This window comes from Macrobrachium nipponense, chromosome 3 (genome assembly GCF_015104395.2).
Source record: "Macrobrachium nipponense isolate FS-2020 chromosome 3, ASM1510439v2, whole genome shotgun sequence".
Classification (NCBI taxonomy): domain Eukaryota; kingdom Metazoa; phylum Arthropoda; class Malacostraca; order Decapoda; family Palaemonidae; genus Macrobrachium; species Macrobrachium nipponense.
The window spans coordinates 94,684,042-94,707,354 of record NC_087202.1 but is presented as its reverse complement, the minus strand read 5'-3'; the positions used below and the strand labels follow the sequence as shown (position 1 = coordinate 94,707,354).

The window sequence follows — 23,313 nt, the reverse complement described above, 5'->3', positions numbered from 1 at the left end:
AAAGGTGGTTTTATTTTAGTCTTGGAATATAATTCTCTCTGTATATTTGAATGGGAATGAAGAAAACGGAATTATAGTAATGGGAAACTTAAGCAATTAAGAGTACGTTGACAATTTAATTGAAGCGAATGGTAAGCAAAATTGTTATTAAAGACAATAATCGGTGTCTGGATAAATCAATGTATGTTCCCTGCCTCAGGATTACTCTGGAGTCTCTTAACCGTAATTGCGTTTGGCTCACAAGATTATGGGAACTAATCGCACTATTATTGCATGACTATCATAACTGGTGCTATTTTACGAGACCTCCATATTTTTTTAATGAGCCAAGTTTTATAAAACGTAAAAATTGTAACATTGCTCGATCATATATAAACTCCGAGTCCCGTGAAATATATGGTACTGATTACGCAAAAATTCGTTACTGGAATAATGTCAGGGTGGAATACAGCTACGGGTAATTCGGTTTTTCTTCTTTTTTTTCACTTCTGCGGAAACCAGTCTGTCAATTTACTGATTACTTTAGTTTTCGTGACTGTTAACGCTGCATTTTGCAGTTTAAGAAAAATCTTAATTTTTTATACACACCAGGTTCTTTTTTTCAAATTTCCATGATGCTTTTTTCCTAAGCGTAATTGTATTTTCAGAAGTAGTTGGTCCCTTCTGAAACACTGGTACCCCTATTTTAGTTGTAGGAAGCCATTCCCCCTACTCCCTCCCCCACCTATTGTTGATGTCCATTTTTATCAAGATCCAACGGAAGGACAACTGAATGTGTGTGAAGCCCGAGTATGTGGGAATAAATATATATATATGAATTCTTTACCCACATCGGACCGCAACTTAAGTCTCCCGGGTAACAAGCCAAGACGGTATATAGACTGACCTAATAAAGTTCGTTATCGATGTGAATCATATATATATATAATATCTATATATATATATATATATATATATATATATATATATATATATATATATATATATATATATGTAGGGGTAGTGCCTTCCAACAACTAAAATAGGGGTTCTTCAGAAGGGACCAACACTGCTTCTGAAAATACAATTACGCTTAGGAAAAAAGCATCATGGGAATTCGAAAAAAAAGAACCTTAGTGTGTATAAAAAATTAACATCTCGCTAAAACTGAAAGAAAGATACAAAATCAGTAAAAAGCAGCGTTAACAGTCACGAAAACTAAAGTAATCAGTAAATTGACAGACTGTTATATATATATATATATATAATATATATATATATATATATATATATATATATATATATATATAATATATATATATGGGTTGCATCCTGCCGTTTTATAAGTCCATCACTTCGGCATTAGTTATTCCAGGTTCCTTTTCAGGGATTTTCTAATAATCTATTATATATTATTATTATTATTATTATTATTATTATTATGATTATTATTATTATTTATTATTATTATTATTATTGTTGTTGTTGTTGTTGTTGTTGTTGTTGTTGTTGTTGTTGTTGTTGTTAATAATAATAATAATAATGACAAATTTTACAAATGGTAAAATTGAGTAAATTTTCTGAATTTAAAAACTCACTCAACAGATGGCATTACAGGCAATTGTCTATAACTAACCAAACTCGAGAGTTCATGGAAGATGGCGGACCAACAAAAACTTTGAGACAAGTTTCTATAGAAAATAATCGACTTTTTTAATATATTTGCAAGTTAACTAATTAACAGTAAGTTTAATTACATTATGAAGTGTTGGTGAAATGTAATTTTAAGGTGAGTAGAGGTTAATTATGTTAAATTGTTATAATTTGATGTGGAATCATGAAAGTAAAGTGAATGTTATTAACTGACTGAATTTGGGCCTTACTTAAGTGGGTAAATTATCGGCCCAATATGACTGCTCTTAACTAGAGTTATCAATTATGGGGTAAAACGAATCTTATTAAATAATTGAATGTGGCCCTCACGTTTTTTTTAGTTATTGGTCCAATATTCATGTTATCAACCGAAATTAATGTTATTAACTAAATGAATTTAGGCCTTGACTAAAGCTAATGTTGTTAACTGAATACATTTAGACCTTGTGGTTATTGATTTATTCAATATTAAAGTTATCAACTAAAGGTAATGTGAAAAGTTAAATTAATTTAGGCCTTAAATATCAGTTAGGTTATTTATTGGTCCACTTAACCTTGAATTTAGCACTTAACTATGTTTGGTTATTAAATTGATCCACTATTAATGTTAATTAACCAGATGAATTTAGGTCTTAAATAGAAGTGGTTATTCAATTGGTACAAAATTAATGTTATTAACTAAATTAATTTAGGCCCTCAGAAAGTGTGGTTATTAAACTGGTCCAAAATCAATGTTATTAACTAAATGAATTTAGGCCTTAAATAAGTATGGTTATTAGATTGGTCCAAAATTAGTGTTATTAACTAAATTGATTTAGGCCTTAAATTAGTGTGGTAATTATATTGGTCCAATAATAATGTTATTAACTAAATTAATCTAGGCCTTAAATAAGTGTGGTTATTAAACTGATCCAAAATTAATGTTAACTAAATGAATTGAGGCCTTAAGTATAGTTATTAAATTGGTCCAAAATTAATGTCATTGGTATTTTTATATAAGCATTCCACATCATTCGTCCCCGCGAATACGAAAGCCACCAGGAATTGGGGCGTCAAATGTATTTTGCCGTGTTTAGTGCGAGCCCCTGGTCCCTAATTATAGTCGTCCGAATAAATATTACTTAAAATTCTTGTTCAGGGGTAAAACTGCATAGAAAAACCGCAACTGCCATAGTCTAGCTAAATTAGTTTAGGCCTTAAATAAGTGTGGTTATTAAGTTGGCCCAATATTAATGTTATTAACTTGATTAATTTAGCCTTTAAGTAAGGGTAATTAGTGAATTGGTCTAATTAAATTTAACTAGATTAATATAGGTCTTGAATAAGTGTGGTTATTAAATTGGTCCCGTATTAATGTTATTAACTATGAGAATTTATGACTTTAAGTATGGTTAATTATTGGTCCAAAATTCATAGCAATTAACCCTCAGTAGTCCATGTGTTAATTACACTATGAAATGTAGGAAAAAAAGCATTTTGATAGCCTTACAGTCTAACCTTGACTAGCCTAACTGGGGGTTACTAACACATCCTTGGACTTGCATAGCCTAACATAAGGTGTTAGTAATATGGCCTTATTTTACATAGCCTTACTTCAAGTGTTAATACATCCTATGAATTATGTTCATCCCATATTAACTTAGCCTAACCTAGCCTCATCTAATCTATCCCCAGGTGACTAACACAGTCTAACCTATCCTTGCTACTCCTAGGTGCTTAACTCGCTTTAACTTCCCTAACTCAAAAAAAGGGTGACTAATTTAACCCAAAATTTACTTGGCCTAACAACAGGAGACTTTGGTAGCCTGATGTAGCATATCCAAGCCTTACCTAGTCTAACCCTTGGTGAATAATATAGAATAACTTACGCTATCTTACCTAAGGTACAGTAGTACCTCGTATTTCGAACTTAATCCGTTCTAGAAGGCTGTTCAAAGTATGATTTATTCGAAAAAAGAAACAAATATCCCCATAAGAAATAATTAATAAGTTCAAAAGTTAAATCAAGAGTGTCAAGTAATGAAACAGTACGTTATATGAAGTAAAATTTTCTCAATTTTATTATTTCTGTGTATGATTTACGAACTGTTTGGTAAAAATGGCGCCTGCCGGCTGGGGGATGGAGAAGAGACAGGAACCCTTTTGAGCAAACCGAATTGATTGCAGTATGCAAAGGTTGATAACAAAATACATTTTATTCACATTAGGTACAAAGATAATTAAATGAATCGATAGTGTGTTTGTATGTCCTATTGTGTCAGAGAGAGAGAGAGTAATCAGCGTGTTTACACTTGGTTCTTAAGTGCACGAAATAGATTAATAATGCCATGATACATCAACTTACTGTTGGCAAACGGCAGACTTTTAAAACTAACACGAGGATTTTACAAACAAATAAGTAATAAGTCAAGAATGCAAGAAAAGGAAAGAGAAATAAAATAATTTTTCTCTCTCTCTCTCAGCGCACTGAACACTGACTCGAGCAAGCGTTGTTTTTTTTTACATTGTTGTTCTCATGTTTTATCATTGTTAAATTTATTGTGAAATATGATTTTTTATGTTAATTGGTACGTATTATAGTAAAGATTTTACTCTCTTCTTCTCTCCTCAACCACGAACCACGATAACTTAAAATCATTCATTCATTATTCCTAAAAAATATAAACGCTACCTCCCTCTACATCAAGTTAGCTGTGTATCACCGCAATGACGAATGATTTTGTTAATCATTTGTGCTAAGTTTTATTGTGAAAAGCTTTGTTCTTTCATTTACTATTTTGTTAATATTGTTCAACTCAAGGTCCAAAGAGTATAGGAGTTCTTGTCAGCCCTGACCAAAAATAAGCTTCTGCCAGGTCGAGAGCATGACGTCAACTCAACCTCGCCTAATGCTAAGGTCACACATTCTTGTATCAACGCACGCACACCCACGCATGAGCGGAAATTGGTAGTTGGCAACAGCTTACGTCAGTAAACCATAAATGTAATGTAAAACATACGTAAAATCGTGGACGTACGGTGACAGGTCGTCCGGGCTCTAAGCTCCGCCCACTAGGGCGCCGTAGCCCACTCCAGTTTTGAAATGTTCAAAGAATGTCACCTGACGTAGCTTCAGGCATTGCACGTGGGACCCACGGTGACTACTGCAGGGTAGGCGCTAGGGTCACCTGCATTGAAGTCTCAGGGACACCGATAACTACTTGCTGGAGACAGCATTGAAGTCTCCAGGACACAGATAACTACTTACTAGAGATGGCATTGAAGTCTCCAGGACACAGATAACTACTTACTAGAGAAGGCATTGGAGTCTCCCAGAATATGGATAACTACTTACTGGAGAGAAGCATTGAAGACTCCAGGTCACAGATAACTGCTTAGTGGAGGCAGCATTGAAGTCTCCAGGACACAGATAACTACTTAGTGGAGGCAGCATTGAAGTCTCCAGGACCCAGATAACTACTTACTGGAGAGAAGCATTGGAGTCTCCAGGACCCAGATAACTACTTAGTGGAGGCAGCATTGAAGTCTCCAGGACCCAGATAACTACTTACTTGAGGCAGCATTGAAGTCTCCAGGTCACAGATAACTACTTAGTGCAGGCAGCATTGTAGTCTCCAGAACCCAGGTAACTACTTAGTGCAGGCAGCATTTTAGTCTCCAGGTCACAGATAACTACTTAGTGGAGGCAGCATTGAAGTCTCCAGGTCACAGATAACTACTCACTAGAAGCAGCATTGAAGTCTCCAGGACCCAGATAACTACTTAGTGGAGGCACCATTGAAGTCTCCAGGACCCAGATAACTACTTAATGAAGCAGTCATTGGAGGTCTCCAGGACCCAGATTAACTACTTAGTTGGAAGGCAGAATTGAAGTCTCCAGGACACAGATAACTACCTTAGTGGAGGTAAGCATTGAGGCTTCCAGTACCCAGGAATACCTACTTACTTGAGTCCGCAATTGATTATCCAGACTTAGAATACTACTTAGTGAGGCAGCATTGAAGTCCTCCAGGAAACCCAGATAACTACTTAGTGGGGGATGCAGCTATTGAAGTCTCCAGGACCCAGATTAACTACTTAGGTGGAAGGCAAGCATTGAAGTCCTCCAGGACCCAGATGAACCTACTAAGTGGAGCAGCATTGACGTCTCCAGGACACAGAATAACTTACTTAGGTGGAGGCAGCATTGAAGTCTCCAGGACCCAGATAACTACTTAGTGGAGGCAGCATTGAAGTCTCCAGTACCCAGATAACACTTATTGGAGGGCAGCATTGAAGTCTCCAGGACCCGATACCTACTTACTTTGGGGCAGCATTGAAGTCTTCCAGGACCTTAGAATAACTACTTAGTGGAGGCCAGCATTGAGTCCTCCAGGACCCGAATAACTACTTAAATTGGAGGGCAGCCATTGAAAGTCTCCAGGACCCAGATAACTTACTTAGGTGGGAAGGCAGCATTGGAAAAGTCTCCAGGACCCAGATAACTACTAAGTGGAGGCCCGCATTGAAGTCTCCAGGACACAGATTAACTACTTAGTGAGGCAGCATTGAAGTCCTCCCCAGGCCCAGATAACTACTTAATGTATGCAGCTTGAGTCCTCCATGACCCAGATAACTCTTATTGGAGGCAGCATTGAATCTCCAGACCCCAGATAACTACTTTGTGAGGCACAGTGAAGTCCTCCAGGCCCAGATACTACTAGTGACGCTCATTGAAGTCTCGCGAGGACCCAGATACTACTTAGTGGAGGCAGCAATTGAGTCTCCAGACACAGATAACACTTGTGGAGGCAGCATTGAAGTCTCCCGGACCCAGTAACTACTTAGTTGGAGCAGCATTGAAGTCCTCCGAGGACCCAGATAACTACTTGTGGAGGCAGCATTGAAGTCTCAGGACCCAGATAACTACTTTAGTGAAGGCGCAATTAAGTCTATTGAAGTCTCCAGGACCCAGATAACTACTTAGTTGGAGGTAGCATTGAATTCTCCATGACAACGAGATAACTGACTACTTGAGCAGCATTGAAGTCTCCAGGGCCGCAGATAACTACTTAGTAGAAGCAGCATTGAAAGAGTCTCCAGGACCCGATAACTCCTTAGTGTAGTTAAGTCATTGAGTCCCAGGACCCAGATAAAATACTTAGTGGAGGAGCATTGAAGTCTCCAGGACACAGATAACTACTTAGAGGGCAGCATTGAAGTCTCCAGACACAGTATTAAAATACATAGTGGAGCAGCATGAATGTCTCCAGGACCCAGATAACTATTACGTAGTGGAGGCAGCATTGAAGTCTCAGGACCAGATAACTACTTAGTGGAGGCAGCATTGAAGTCTCCAGGACACAGATAACTACTTAGTGGAGGCAGCATTGAAGTCTCCAGGACACAGATAACTACTTACTTGAGGCAGCATTGAAGTCTCCAGGACCCAGATAACTACTTAGTGGAGGCAGCATTGAAGTCTCCAGGACCCAGATAACTACTTGATGGAAGCAGCATTGAAGTCTCCAGGACCCAGATAACTACTTAGTAGAGGCAGCATTGAAGTCTCCAGGACCCAGATAACTACTTGATGGAAGCAGCATTGAAGTCTCCAGGACCCAGATAACTACTTAGTGGAGGTAGCATTGAAGTCTCCAGGACCCAGATAACTACTTAGTGGAGGTAGCATTGAAGTCTCCAGGACCCAGATAATACTTAGTGGAGGTAGAATTGAGTCCTCCAGGACCCAGATACTATTAAGTGGAGGCAGCATTTGAAGTCTCCAGGACACAGATAACTACTTACTTGAGGCAGCATTGAAGTCTCCAGGACCCAGATAACTACTTAGTGGAAGCAGCATTGACGTCTCCCCCCCCCCCCCCCCCCCCCCCCCCCCCCCCCCCCCCCAGGACCCAGATAACTACTTAAGTGGAGGCAGCATTGGAAAGTCTCCAAGACCCAGATACTACTTAGTGGAAGCAGCATTGACGTCTCCAGGACCCAGATAACTACTTAGTGGAGGCAGCATTGAAGTCTCCAGGACCCAGATAACTACTTAGTGGAGGCAGCATTGAAGTCTCCAGGACCCAGATAACTACTTAGTGGAAGCAGCATTGAAGTCTCCAGGACCCAGATAACTACTTAGTGGAGGCAGCATTGAAGTCTCCAGGACACAGATAACTACTTAGTGGAGGCAGCATTGAAGTCTCCAGGTCACAGATAACTACTTAGTGGAGGCAGCATTGAAGTCTCCAGGGTCACAGATAAACTACTTTAGTGGAGGCAGCATTGAAGTCTCCAGGTCACAGATAACTACTTAGTGGAGGCAGCATTGAAGTCTCCAGGTCACAGATAACTACTTACTGGAGGCAACATTGAAGTCTCCAGGACCCAGATAACTACTTAGTGGAGGCAGCATTGAAGTCTCCAGGTCACAGATAACTACTTACTGGAGAGAAGCATTGGAGTCTCCTGTTGGAGACTTCAATGGTGCCTCCAGTAAGTAGTTATCTACATTCGTGTAGACTAATTTTTCTCTCTAGTAATTATCCATATTCATTGAGAATGGGCCACAGTTAAGGCCTGAAAGTACTCAAGTTTTAGTAAAATACTATATTAATACTCACAATTAAACAGTTTATACTCAGTAATCTTGTGGGTTTCTTTTTTCAATGTAAGGAATTTTATGAGAAAGGAAATTTGACCAAAAAAAATAGGAACATGTAGCTTCAATCAATCTGTATTGCTCGAGTCCTATAACAAAGGCTAATACGAAATTATGGTTGTGAAAAGCACTGAACATGATATTTGTGTATTACTACATAGTTTTTAGATAGGTGCTATAAATTCATTTATGAAACCAGCTGATTTTAATAAAGAAAACTCAATTATATAATTACAAAAAGCATGGGTGCTTTTCTTTTTAGCAATGATTATGACCAAGGACCAGCTCAAATGAGGGGAGAGATTTAGCCATTTAAGTTAAATGTAAAGAAATTAAATCAAAACCTGACGAATACTGAAAGCAAAAGCAATTCAATCCAGCTCTTATTTCTATGTATCTAGCCATTTAAGGTGCATCTGGTTGCAAGGTCAAGTTGCTAATTGTATACATATAAATATTCGGTATTAATTGTGAAATACCTTACAAAGCACTTAATTTCATTACACAGGGTAATTCCATTGTCAAGTGGGTCTTCAACAACCGATGAATTCTCGAAATACCACCATAGCTGTCATGAACTCGTATGAACCTCTATTCTGCGAGTGATCATCGTGAGTTTACTTTCATAAAAATGAAAATACAATTGATGATTTCTTCTTGATGTTTTCTTAGGGCACATGTGGAGGGAAATTTTAAATATTGAACGAGATATTTGAAAGTTAGTTTGACTTCAATAACTTTTTTTTCACACCCTCACTTATATCGCTGTGTCGAAGTCCACGAAGAGAGCAATATTGGTGAGGATGTGAAATTGACACTAAATAATGACCTACCATGGACAAAAGTATGATCCCAGCAAATGGCCGCAGCAGCTCCACCTGAATGGAACAAAGGTTGACGATTATGGTTAGTAAGCACTGAATATGATTTTCACCATTGCTATTTATTATTCTGTTATTATACAATTTTTCTATATATTGAACAACTTAATTCACTGGTAATGTAAACTATTATTCTTATATCATTAATATTATTAACACATTGTCTACAGTAGTGATTAGAAAATATGAACATTGGCATCCAATATCTCGTCCATTCACATCTGTCGTTACAAGACAAAAAGGCTTTATTGCTGTGTTACCAGACCATTTTCATGAAACATAAGGGGAGGGGTAAAGGAACACTTTAAGACAACCGTATGTAGTACGTACGCTCACAATGGTCCAGTTATAGAGCTAATAAAGAGGAATGAAGTGATCTTCGGACAGCTTATAAACTTTCTGAAAAACATATCAATGTTACTATAGGTATGCAACGAATGAAAGTTAAACTTGCCGTGCAACTGCTGTCCAAAAGTACTTATAAATCTTTTGATCACTTCGACAGCCAAGGGTTTTTGAAGAGAAGGGCTGGAAAATTACAAGTCATTTCATTCGGCTTGTTGATAGATAGTTTGATCCGTTTTATTTTCGACTGTTAACAGATAGAAAATCATCAAGAAATGCTTACGTGACTAAACCTGTAATTGCAAGACAAAATCTTTCAAGACATGAATAGAACCGCTAGAGAAATGAAAGTAAAGAAAAGTACAATCCTTTATCCTTTGTCTTAACTGGCTGAAAATGGCAAAATAAAAACTTGGTATGACGTTTACTCTAAATTTCAGACTAAATCAGGCTGGGTTTGGCCACTTCTTTGTTTGCAAAAGTCAAATGGGAGCGTACGATCAGCACCCATCACCAGTTGCATTTAAACATCGTCTCAGAGCCCACCTTTTAGGAAAAGACAGCTCACTTGTAAGCTCAAAGAGCAACGTTTAAAACTGCAACAGTGAAAATGTAACATCCGCAAGACGCATCACTCGAAGACGAAGGAAATTCTCTTCAGAAAGAACCCAGTATATCAGCAATTTTATTTTGCTTACCGGTATTTAATAAGGATAATCAAAGTGATGACTTCAAAGACCAGGAAGTTGAAGAACAAACATGGGAAGATGCCATATGTTGGCGGGTTCATTACTCGCAAGTTTCCACAACTGGAACATTTAGGAGCAAAAGTAACAAAGGAAGATGACACAAAGATTGGTACCATAAGCTTTAGTGAAGGGAAACTAATGAAACCTAGTGTTTCTTGATAATTTGAAATGTATGGATAAGATGTTTGATTCTCACCATGTGGGAAAATGTTTTAACAGCCTTAAAAGGAGCGATAATTAAATCAGCGGATATAATTAGCAGTCACATCCAAATAACTTCAGAAGTCGAAATATTTTGTTCCATACCATACAGTTTTTAGAATACGAAATTTGAACAGACACATTAATAGTTCCAGGGTAGCGGTGCATAGATTAAAAAAAAGTGACATAGCTACAGATGTGCAAAATGTTATTTTATGGAGATCTGTTAAATGTGTAATTTAGACATATATTTATATTATTGTTTAGAATGTTCTAAAGAACTCGCTCATGATTATTTAATATATTAAAATATAGTTTTTATTCTATCATTTTTCTTCGGAAACAGATAATAGTATTTAATAACGGATAAAAAGAAGAAAGCAAAGGTAGGTTTTCTATAATTTCAATGTTTTTTGGCGAAAATTTTCTAATCTCTCTTATGATTATTCTTCTTAGCATAGTAGAATGAAGAACCTACATCTGACTATTAATTAATTATCGAATAGCTTAGAGTATTTAGAAAAATAAAAAAAGAGAAAGTAAAGGCAGGATTACTATAGGTTAAGGGGCCTGACTGCGGTTATTGTGGCGTCACGCACCTAGCCGTTTAATCCTGTATCCCAGTTTCAGCTGAGCAGGACAAGACCTTATATTCTCTAGACCTTGGTTCAACTAGACCGTCTCACTCGGCACACCGAGCACTGGCTTTGATTGTTTTCATATTTAATCATTACGCTCAATTTATTGTGAAATAACATTTTATTTTTTATGTAAATTGGTACTGCTTTTACGTGCATATTATAGTAAAGATTTTACCGCCTCTTCTTCTCTCCTCAACAATACCACGAACCACGGTAACTTAAAATCATTCATTCATTATTCCTAAGAAAATATAAACGCTACCTCAAGTTACCTTTGTTCTTTCATTTACTATTTTGTTAATATTGTTTAACTAGACCGTCTCGCTCGGCGCACTGGACACTGGCTCGATTAAGACTTTTTTGTTATTGCATTTGATTGTTTTCATACCTTATCATTACGTTAAATTAATTGAGAAATTCCCTTTTATGTGAATTGTTATTGCTTTCACATACATACAGTAATTTTTAACTCTCTCATCCCCTTCTCTCCTCAACATATCAGCGCTCCCTCGTTCAGTCTCAAGTCAGCTGGGCGTGACGTCACCGCGGTTACGTACGATTTTATACATCTTTTATGCTAGATGTTATATTGAAAGCTATTTTATATTAAATGCTTTATACTTTAATGTATTTTGTCGAATATTGTTATCATTAAACTATGTATTGTAAATGAAAAGATAAATTAGTACAGTTTAACTTGTAAGACCCAGTAGGCCGTCTAATACAAGTATAAACTAGATAATCAGTCAGTTCGAAGTACGAGCATTTGTTCGACAAACGATACAAAATTTTCCCGAAAATTTTGTTCGAAAAACGGAAAGTTCAACACATGAAACGTTCGACAAACGAGGTACCACTGTACTTAATTTAACTTAAATTCATCTAACTCAACAATTGGGTGACTAATTTAACATAAATTGACTTAGCCTAACAGTAAGTGACACGGCTGTCAAGTAAACTCTTCCAAATTTTGACCCTTTCATTTTTTCAAATAAATTTTGCCCATTGAAAACAGTTGCATATTACATAAATGTTGCATGATTAAAAAACAAGTTACTTTTCAGTAAATTTTCCATAGTTATTACTCCTTACTTTTGAATTTGTCTCATTATAAGCATTGCATTTTAAATCAATTTTTCCTAATTTCAATAGTTTTCTAGATAAATGTTCACTAATTATAACCTTTCATTTAAGATATATTTTTCCTAATCTAAAATTATTGCATTTTGGATAAGTTTTCTATAAAATATATTTTCTGTAAGTATAACCCTTAATTTTGAATTACTTTTCCAAATTAAATATTTAATTTTTAAGAAATTTTTTAAAAAATTTCGATAAATATAACATTCAAATTTTAAGTATGTTTTCCCTAATTCAAAACAATTAAATTTTAAATAAATTTTCTATAAGTATAACCATTACATTTTATACATAAAATTTTTACTAATTATAACACTAATTTTAGACATATTTACCCTTCTTAAAACAATTGCATTTTAGAATAAATTTTCTATAATTATAACCCACCCCAAGGCCATACCGTATATATATTTCAAATATTTTTAATTGCATATTTATTTCTAATTTTATATAGTTTTTATTTAGGTTAACAAAATAATGTTAAAATGATAAACTGTAATCTCACTCAGATTTTTCTTTTCAGATAAATTTATTTGGAAAAAGCATCACAACACGAAGGCCAAAGGAATGTATGAGGATTTAGGATTACATCAGCTTATATACCAATACATCAACTAATACACAAGACCTAGTAAGTGCCGCCTTTACTGCAACATATCTACCAATATCTGGATTTATGATTACATCAGCTTATATATCAATACATTGACTAATGCACAAGACTTAGTAAGTCCCGCTATACTGCAACATATATACCAATATCTACAATCAAACACTTTGTTTTTATTTCATTCATAACCATTTTTGGCTCGCTCTCTCTCTCTCTCTCTCTCTCTCTCTCTCTCTCTCTCTCTCTCTCTCTCTCTCTCTCACTGTATGTGTGTATTAGCATTACAATTCTCTCTCTCTCTCTCTCTCTCTCTCTCTCTCTCTCTCTCTCTCTATCTCTCTTCTCTTCTCTCTCTATACTATATATATATATATATTATATATATAGATATATATATATATACATATATATGTGTATGTATGTATGTATGTATGTATGTATGTATGTATGTATGTATGTATGTATGTATATACTCTTGGGACCATCTTGACTTAGTGATGGGGCTCGTGAACCCCAAGAATTTGTTCCTCGGTTCAAACTCAAGAGTCCTATATATCATTAAATATTGATTTGGAATATTTTTTTTTTACCTCTGCTAAGATTCATTTGACATGATAAACAGGAAAAGAAATCAATGCTGGGACTGGGTTTATATCCTAAGCTAAATAGTAGGAACTGTTGTAGGACCATCATCTACCCGATAATGTTTTGACCTGAGAATTGTCAAATTGATAGTGAAGGGGCTGAACTATTCTTCAGGGCTGGGCCTCTGATTCCAGGTGTATCTGGTTATTGAGATAGGACTCTCGGCATTCTATCCGCTTTATCCATTTACGTAATGTGATTAGGGTTGAGATGACTGTATTCTTGTAATAACCTTGGTCCTAGGAAGCGGGTTTGGCTTACACTTGGGCTCCACTAAATGTGTTGTGCCATCCCCTATGGGGTAGGATAGGGCCGAGGACATTTGGGAGTCGATTCTCACATGTGTCATTGATGGAAGAATAAATTCCATGAAAGGCTGTTATCGTCCTTTTTAAGGTTTCTAGGTTACATTTTTTTTTCTTCTTCTTCTTCCTCTCAAATCTTTATGACAAGTCAAAATAAAAATTCGAGTACCCCTGGGTCCTTTGATGGAACCATCCCGGCACAGTTGACGACCTGCGCAGGAATATCAAATCAATGTATGTGAAAGATTTGAGAGCATTGCATATTGAGGATCTACCAGTCAAATGTGATTATGAAACCATCTCTACTAATCTGAGTACCGTTTGGTCCACTAACGGAAATTAGAATGAACTATCTTGAAATAAAAGCTAAGTGGGAAGCTTAAGCTACTTTTAAAAAGCATGAAGATGCTTTCAAAAGCAGCTGCAATAATAAGACGCTAGAAATAGGCCAAGCTACCAAAAAGGAAGTTTGACTGATAAAACTCCTAGAAATATGGATGTCTATGTACCCTCTAATTGGCTGTAGTGAGGCATCAAAGCCAACAGAAGAACATTTCAGCAAGGTCTCCCAAACCAACCATGTGGCTGATAGTAACAGCAAAGGAGGACAAATAAAACTATTATAAATTCAGTAGATATCCCTAAAGAAAAGTAGGAATCATAAAGAGTGGTTAGATATCGTGATTTGGTAAAAGAAAAATTCATGAGAAATTAAAGACCCAGGCACAGAAGTTGAGTTTGATGCAAGTTTAAGATAATGAAATGCTAAAAGAGATTAGACCCCACATGAACTTCAGCTATGGGAGAGGGGTAATCTTTGACAAAGACCTATATGAATTCTCAGAAGAAGAAATCTTAGAAATGAGCCCACCATCAGTATGGAAGGTAAAAATAGATATCTAGTCAAACATGATCATTTTGACATTCGATGACTCAAATGTACCATCTCATGTCACATTTAAAAATAGAATAGTATATGACCCTTCAACCCAAAACCTAAGCAGTGCTTTAACTGCTTCGGGTTTGGTCACTCATCAAGAGTATGTAAAAACCCTCGAGTTTGTATAAATTGTTCAACCCCTGAACATGGTTTTAATTGTCACTTGGATCATAAATCCAATGTTAAAAAAATGTGAAGAATTTAAACTTGAGCAAGGAGCAATCAAGCAAATACTGAGCAGAGGCAAACTGACAAATGGGAATCTCTTGGAGCTATGCTAGAGCTCTTCAATCCTTTATCCCTTAATAACACAAGGGATCCAATCAATGAAGAAGCTCCATCCCCTGTGGTAGAAGCCCATTCCTCTGGGTAAGGTGCTCAGCCAGGCTATGCAAGAGCACAGTCCTCTGGGTCAGGTGCTCAGCCTGGCTATGCAAGAGCACAGTCCCCTGAAGTAGGTAAGTCACCACTAGGGTGGATAAGGCACCAGCTGGTCAAGAAAATCTACCCATACATTTACCATCTCCCACAATAGACGAAGGATCGCAAATAGATTATCTGCTCCAAGAAAAGGAATTCGACAAAAATAAAGTACGGAAGAGAGAGAGAGAGAGAGAGAGAGAGAATTTCATCTTTCTCCTTTCCTCCATCTCCTCACAGCCAAAATAAAAATGATGGTTACCCTGAACTTAACGGGAAATGTACTGGTACTTCAGTGAGACCAAAGGAATCCAGCATTTTGATTTAAAAAATAAATAAATAAATAACTGAGATCCATCCTCATCCTAGGCGCCTCAGTGGCGTGGTTGCTATGGTCTTGACGTCCCACCTCGGTGGTAGCGAGTTCGATTCTTGGCCATTCCATAGAGGAGTGAGAGATGTTTACTCTCGACGTGGTTCGGAAGTCACGTAAAGCCATTGGTCCCATTGCTGAATAACCACTGGTTCCATGCAACGTAAAAACACCATACAAACAAACATCCTCATGCTAAAGACCATTCATAAATTCAATATTCCAAGGAAACAAATCTATCAAGGTAAAGGATTCTAAAAAACTTAAATATAGATACTGTCAATTTTACAGTGGAACTGCCTTGGTATTATTTCGCGTGCTGAACAAATCAAAACAATAATCAAGGATTCAGAGGCAAAGATATTATGCCCCAAGAAACAAAAATTGGGGAATAATTATATAACCCTGGTTTAAACTATAATTTCTACAGATTTCCTCCTCAACCAGGAGAAGGAGCTCAAGGAGGCACCGGTTTTCTTATCCATAAATCTGTAAAATGCAGCATCATCCAACTTGACACAATACTACAGGGTTGTGCTGTAAAATTTTATATTGGTAAAAAAAATCGCTCTGCTGTCTCAATATCTGCAGCCTAGATTGGAAGATCACCTATATATGATATGATTGGTAACGGCAGGCAATTACGTACATATCTCTGACCTTCAAAACCTAATTGACCAACTGCCACCCCATTCATATTGATGGGTGATTTTACTGCAAAACCTACTCTCTGGGGGGATAATGTATGTGATAGATGGGTTAACATATTAAGCAGTTACTTGGCAGGAACGATATAGTTTTATTGAGCAATGGATCACCCACAATATATGACTTATACCATAATTACTCCTCGGCCATAGATTTAACTATATTTCCTTCGGCTGTTGCACCAGTGACCAGTAAATAAGAACCTATATGGCAGTGACCATTGTCCCATACATCTGATATGTATTCTTAATACTCTATCCTCATGCCTCCCAGTGTGAAAAATAGATGAAGCAGATTGAAGTTCTTATGAAAGATTAACATATTGAAAAGAATTCCAAGGACTTCCCTTCTCCAATTCAAGTTTATGAGCACTTTACTGAAATGGTAGTAGATAGTTCAGAGAAATGTATAACAAGAACTGCATGTTTGACATGGTGTCCATCTGTCCCTTGGCGGAATAAGAAATCTCCAGTTGCTAGGCAAATTCCTAAAGCATGCTTTCATAGATATTCAAAATCGCCCTGTGAGGCAAACAAAGTAGCGTATACTAGAGCCTGTGCAAAGCAGAAAAGATCTATAAAAAAGACTGAAAAACACCCATGGATAAAGTACATCTCGGAAGAGTATGCAAAAACGCTATCTAACCAAAGCTGGAATAAGATCTGGAAATTGCAAGGCAAATACATTCCAGAACCCTTACCTAGTATACTAAAGGTAGAGAATAGTTATATATCTGATTCTAAAGAAGTGGCAGAGGTGTTTGGCAAGCACCTTGCCAAAGTATCTAGTGTAACACAGAACTTTCCTAAATTTCAGCAAATAAGAAAGGCTACATCGATAGTTCCACCTCAATCCAATAATACAGAGGCTTTCAATATGCCTTTCAACATGGAGGAGATGCTAAATGCTTTGGCTAACTCATCGCCAACGTCCCTTGGAGAGGATAATATTTGGTATGAAATGTTAAAGCATCTTCCAGAGACCAGTGGGCGCTTCTTCTTGGATACTCTTATTGATCTTTGGAAACTTCATACCTCTCCAAAGTCTTGGAAGATGTCAGTTGCAGTCTCCAGTCTTAAGCCTTGTAAGAACCTAGAACTAACGCAAAGTTACAGGCCTACATCTCTCACAACCTGTGTTTGTATTCTGTTTGAAAGGATGGTGAATAGCAGATCAGTCTGGTATTTACAAAACAGCGTTTATCCAAAAGGCAATTTGGATTCAGAAAGAATAGAAGGGAGATCCAAAACGCTTTTCCCATCCAGAATCAAGTCGTTGGAGTCGTCTTTGATATGAAGAAAGCTTGTGATACCATTTAGGGGGATGGTATGCAGAAGCAGTTGGCTTCTTGGGGTATTGGATGCAATATGTGTTATTTCATTGAGGATTCTATATCAGATCGTTACCTAAAAGTTCGCATTGGATCTGCATTCTCCTCTTGTTATATACAAAAAGGGGTCCCTTGTTTGTGAAAGTAATCTATAGTCTGATGGACCACCTACCAAATGTGGTCAAAGATTCATTATTTGTAGATGACTTTGCTATCTACCGCAGGGGATCTACTATTGTACAAGCCTGCAGGAAGGTTCAGACTGCAATTAATGCAGCCTCAAAGTTATCACATCAAAAAACTAAAGCAATCAGATTCACACGAACTAAAAAAACGTGAGAATATAACAACCCTCTTCTTAAAAGACCTATCTTACCATATGAAGATGAAGTTAAGTTTCTTAAGGTGACATTTGATAAGAAACATACCTTTGGTACACATAAATGACCTCACCAACAGAGTTAAATGATCACTAAATAATTGAAGGTGATATATTTCGATTGGGAAGCAGACCGAAAAACTCTGCTAAAGTTTTATGTATCTTTATGCTTAAGCAAGATGGATTATGCCTGTCAAATCCATGGATCTTCTTGTAAAACTAACAGCACTAAGTTCTCCTGTAGACTTGGGTTCAGCCCCCTTTTCAATCCACAGGGAAGAACTAAGCTTAAGGTACATATCCAAATCCTCAACCTCTGAGCAATCCAAATTATAATTACGTGAAAGCCCAAAGGTAGATCGGGCAGCAAATAGATACCGACTATACAAACCTCCGGAGGTAAGACTTGAAAGAGAAAGTAGAGATGTTGACATATCGACATCACCAGTAGCACAGGTGCTTTCCCTAAATCTCCACCTTGTGCAAATCACCTATAGATATATGCCCAGTTGTTGGAGGGAAGAAACATACTTCCAGCGAGGAAAGTAAAATGTTATTTCTTCGGCATTCCCTCCAACACAGAGGGAAGAACAATATTTACTGATGACTTAGAAGTCGGAGGATGGTGTTGGCTGTGTAGCAGTGGAAGGAAATTACCCCCTTCCTGCTCGATATTCACACCCTTCTTGAAGCTGTTAGATATGTTTTTAATAAAGGAAAGGATAACGAAAGGTTTATCATATATTCTGACTCGAGTAGTCTTTTATCCTTATTGAAACACTTGTACCAGGAGTACAGGAATAGCTGGTCCTCCTCTACTTCAGCAAGAGAATCAGGGTTAACGTTTGTCAGGTACCTGCTCATGTGGGTATAAGTGGGAAAGAGAACCGATAAGGCAGCTAAGGCCCTGTCCAAACGACCGAGCTTTGCTCGACTAACTTTGTTCGATATGACGTCAGAAGCGGAGAAACCGCGGCAAAGTTCTGACTTTTCTCGCAGTTTCTCCGCTTCTGACGTCACATCGGACACAGTTTGTCTACCAAAGCTCGACCGTGTGGACGGGGCCTAAAGAATCGATAAGATTACATAATCAGGCACTCATAAACCTCCCATACTCTGATTTTAAGCAAATTTTTCTTACCTGATACTTATCTAAGTAGGAAGTGGAAAATTGGGTTGGAAAACGTAATCGGTAACATGAAGTTGTTAAGAGATTGTAGCCGTCAGATCATCCAGATCGGAGGGCTAGCATTATTTTAAAACTAGGCTACTTATAGAGGACATACGCATGCTACGCATATATATACTTGCTAACGGACTGCCCACTTTTTACTCGAGAAAGGAGAGTTACCTCACTCTATGGCAGGTCCATGAGTAAGGTACTTGACAATTGTAATACGTATCAGTAAACTAATGCTGTTTTTAAAGAAAATTAACTTTTATTTCAGAATATCACTTTTTTAACAGATTTTAGATTTAATTCGTATTATAAGACATTTTTTTAAACGTTTTTATCTTAGTTTTAATGAATTTTAGTTAAATTAGTAAACGTATAGTAGTATATATATTTTGGGGGAAATTTTTTTTTTTTATCTTTTGTGAACCTTAGCTAAATTAATGTTTGATTTTAGGCGTTAAATGGCCCATAGTTGCCCCCAAGTGCTTGCAGTATGCCTAAACACACACACACTCTCGATTTCGACCAAATAATCCAAAAATCAGCAAGTTAATCTGATTAGGCTTTGATTCACACAATTTTTTCGTTATAACACTATATAAATATTTTACCACACCGTATAAAAATTTTTACCTTAGTGTATGAAGTTTACTGTTCATATATTATAAATGACATACTTTTCAGGTGTGTTCTGCAGTACGATACCGTTCATATTATGAATGAAATATTTTTTAAGTGTGTAATGCATTATGATTTCACTGCTAAAACTGCAACACGCATATAATCTCTTATCTTTTAGAAGGTAAAAGAGCGCTGTTAGTATTATTTTTTTGTCAATTAAAAAAAGGCTGTCATATTATATCCTATACTCAAACGTGTGTCTGATATTGCATTTTTCTATATACAAATAGGCGGCCAGTATGTTATATATTTTGTATATTGAAAAAGGCCTGTACGTTGTCTATACTGAAAAAGGCCTGTCTGTTGAATTATATGTTCAAAAAGGATTGTCTTTTCTATTATATTTTCGATATTCAAAAACCTATATTACTTCTATACTTAAAAAGCTAAAGGCCTGTGTTTTTATATTTCATATATTCATAAAGGTGTGTAATATTTTTTGTATATAAACTTTTAAAAAAGTGCAAGATGTAAACTAATTTTGGAATGAATGTTTTTTAATGAGGAACATTAAAATGTCTACTGTCGTGTTCTATTTCAGGCTTTTTCTATGTATATGAATAAAAAAGACAAAAAGCCTATCTAAAATTTTCTTATAAAAAAGACCTTTCTTAATTTTTGGTCGGGAAGCCATTTGTAATATTAAAAAAAAAAAGCAGCAGTTGTGGTATACATTTGAAGAAGAATACTTTAAAAGTGAAATACAGTATGTACACTATTTTCAGATTTTACTGAAAAAAATTACACCGTCTTCCCTTTTAGATGCTTAGTAAACCGAGTGTAAAATGTCTTGTTGTTGATCTAACACTTACTTTGTTTTTCAGGTCAGAACAGGAGCTTAAGATATCAAAGCAAATATTGCCTCAAAAACTCCCCAGCCCTGCCCAAGCTTGTTTCTTGGTGTCTACCTTACTGCAACACATCTAGCATCCAGAATGCAAATGTAACCCAGGTAAATATATATAGGCCATAAATACAGTTGTTTGGGCCATTAGTGTGTGGTTTCATTTCACTACTATATAGTTTTTGGCCGTTTTGGTTTCATTGTAATTTTGAAATTTCACCACAAAAAATTTTACAATTTTATTTTACCACTTACTACTATAATTATACTCTCGGCAAGCCTTTTTATTCGTTTTTTTTTCATTTCAGCGCTAAAGCTTTTTTTTCCTCTTAAAGCTTTAAGCGCTTAATCTTTAAAGTGCATGTCTTAACATTTTGGACTGAACATTTTGGACTGCGTTTTGATTTTTTTTTTTTTTTCCCTTTCAGTTTCTCGTTGCCGCAGAAGTGGCAGAGGAGATGAAGGCACTGGTAACAGCCCGACAATATATGGCTGTCTACTGACCTTGGTGGACAGCCTAACAACAATGCTGTTACATCAGTTTGTTGAAGTAACAGGGAAAGTAGTATTCTTCAATGGCAGTTTAAAAGTGATTTCCAGGCCATTTTTTAATCTTCCTTCTTAAGCTGTTAAAGTTACTTTATGGATATTTATTTATTGCGAACAAATGTAATAAGTATATCTTAGTATATTTACAAATAGAATTTCATCGTGAGGTGTATGCAAACTTGTAACAAAAGCCTGCCGAGTTTGTGTGGGGGTTTTACACAAACTTGCCAAGTGTTCCCAGCATGCAACAGTCAAAACCTGTAAAGAGAAATTAGATTTTAAGTGATGGATGGTGTTGTAATAATTATACGGTGAGGTGTTGTAATAAATATAATGCATATTTGATTTAGTTAAGATAAAATAAACTATATAAATTTAAAATTTTTCAAATGTATAAAATTTAATTGCTTTATATAGATATCATTTAATGTTTATTGCTTTATATAGATATCTTTTAATGTTTATTTTTAATATATGCATAAAATTGCTTAATATAGTTATTGGTTTATATAAATAAAAATTGTTAATGCATTGCTTAATCATGGTCCCTTACAAATTTGCTATTACTGTTTTTTTTAACTGTCCTGTTGAACAAATATATATTACAGACATATACCTCTCTGTGCACAAGTTGAATGCACACACCATTCACAGTGCACTGAAAATTTGCACACTACTTTCATAAAGGCGCCTCTCGATCGTTGGGTCCAAAATTGCTTGCTGCGATGTCTTGAGCTGCTTAAACAGCTAACAGCACCAATAGTCAGTAATAACTGTGTATTTAACTACCCTGGTTTTTAACAATAACACTATTTTACTACCCTGGTTTTTTGAAGTTCCATAAAGTTGAAGAAATCTTCCTGGCAACCTCTTTTCACACCTCTGGGGTCCTTTCTCATTGGTGGTGGTGTGTTATTCTGAAATCAGAAAGTGTAACCGGTCTTTCCTAGAAAATGGTAGTGAGGCCCAGATATAATTACTTATCCCGGATATTACTGAAAATTTCTATCTTGACTATACTATCAATCTACAAAATATTTCTCATCAATCCTACCAGAAACAGAACAAAATCTAAATTCCTTACGCCAAGAACTATATGAATCATAAATTGATTATGGTTATTTCATATTAAAAATTGCATAGCTTTATTTGACCACTCATGCTTAGCTGATGCAAAGAGCATACATGATCTTAACTGTTTTACATATTGCTTGCATACAATCTAGAAACTATTTTGCTGCTTTGTACATTGCTTGCTAAAAAATCGTTATCTGGAAGTCTGCTGAAACTAGCTCCCTTCCCTAATATAAAATCCTGCCAAAACGAGTCTAAACTCACCTGTGAATGAAAAGTCATCAACTGAATAGATATATTTGTGTATGATATTATGCCGCTTTCAAGAACGTCTTCCAATAATTGACAATTTTTTTCCCCTGAAAGTATTCTTAAGCCCCGTCCACACGGTCGAACTTTGACCGACAGACTTTGTTCGATGTGACGTCAGAAGCGGAGAAACAGAGGATAAGGTTTCTGACTTTTCCCGCTTCTGACGTCACATCGAACAAAGTCTGTCGGGCTAAGTTCGACCGTGTGGACGGAGCCTTAGGCTCACCAAAACTCCCGAAATCAGCCTCTTGAGAACCTCTCATGACAGCTGTGGACAAGTTTCTGAAAGCAATAAATAACATTACTTCACAGATGTTCTGATTAGTAACTGGTAACTATATTTCAACACTCAATATTTCAACTCTTAAGTCTTTCTGAACTATAGAATACGTCGTAACTAACACTTGAGTTCATTTGAAGCAGTAGCATTCTTACTTAACACTTGAGTTCACTTGGGCCCCGTCCACACGGTCGAGCTTTGGTCGACGAACTTGGTCCGATGTGACGTCAGAAGTGGAGAAACAGCGAGAAAAGTCAGAACTTTGCCGCAGTTCCTCCGGTTCTGACGTCACGTCGAACAAAGTTCGTCGAGCAAAGCTGGGCCGTGTGGACAGGCCTTTAGAGCTTGGAAAAGGTTGTGCATTTGTATGATAATCACTAACACCCATTTAGTGCTTTTGAAAGGTTTCTTACTGAATTTTAATGAAAATATTCCATTCAAACTTTACTGA

The 23,313-nt window shown here is 36.4% G+C and overlaps 1 long non-coding RNA gene across 2 annotated transcripts; it reads left to right on the top strand.

Annotated features, from left to right (window-relative positions):
- Positions 1-1,627: 1,627 nt before the first annotated feature.
- On the top strand, positions 1,628-21,727 carry LOC135222249 (uncharacterized). Of its 2 annotated transcripts, XR_010316244.1 has the most exons (6): positions 1,628-1,768; positions 8,787-8,889; positions 9,055-9,184; positions 12,759-12,866; positions 20,628-20,755; positions 21,076-21,727. It is a non-coding gene; the product is annotated as an uncharacterized LOC135222249 (long non-coding RNA). The 2 variants fall into 2 exon arrangements; XR_010316243.1 differs by lacking the exons at positions 8,787-8,889; positions 9,055-9,184.
- The last annotated feature ends 1,586 nt before the right edge of the window (positions 21,728-23,313 follow it).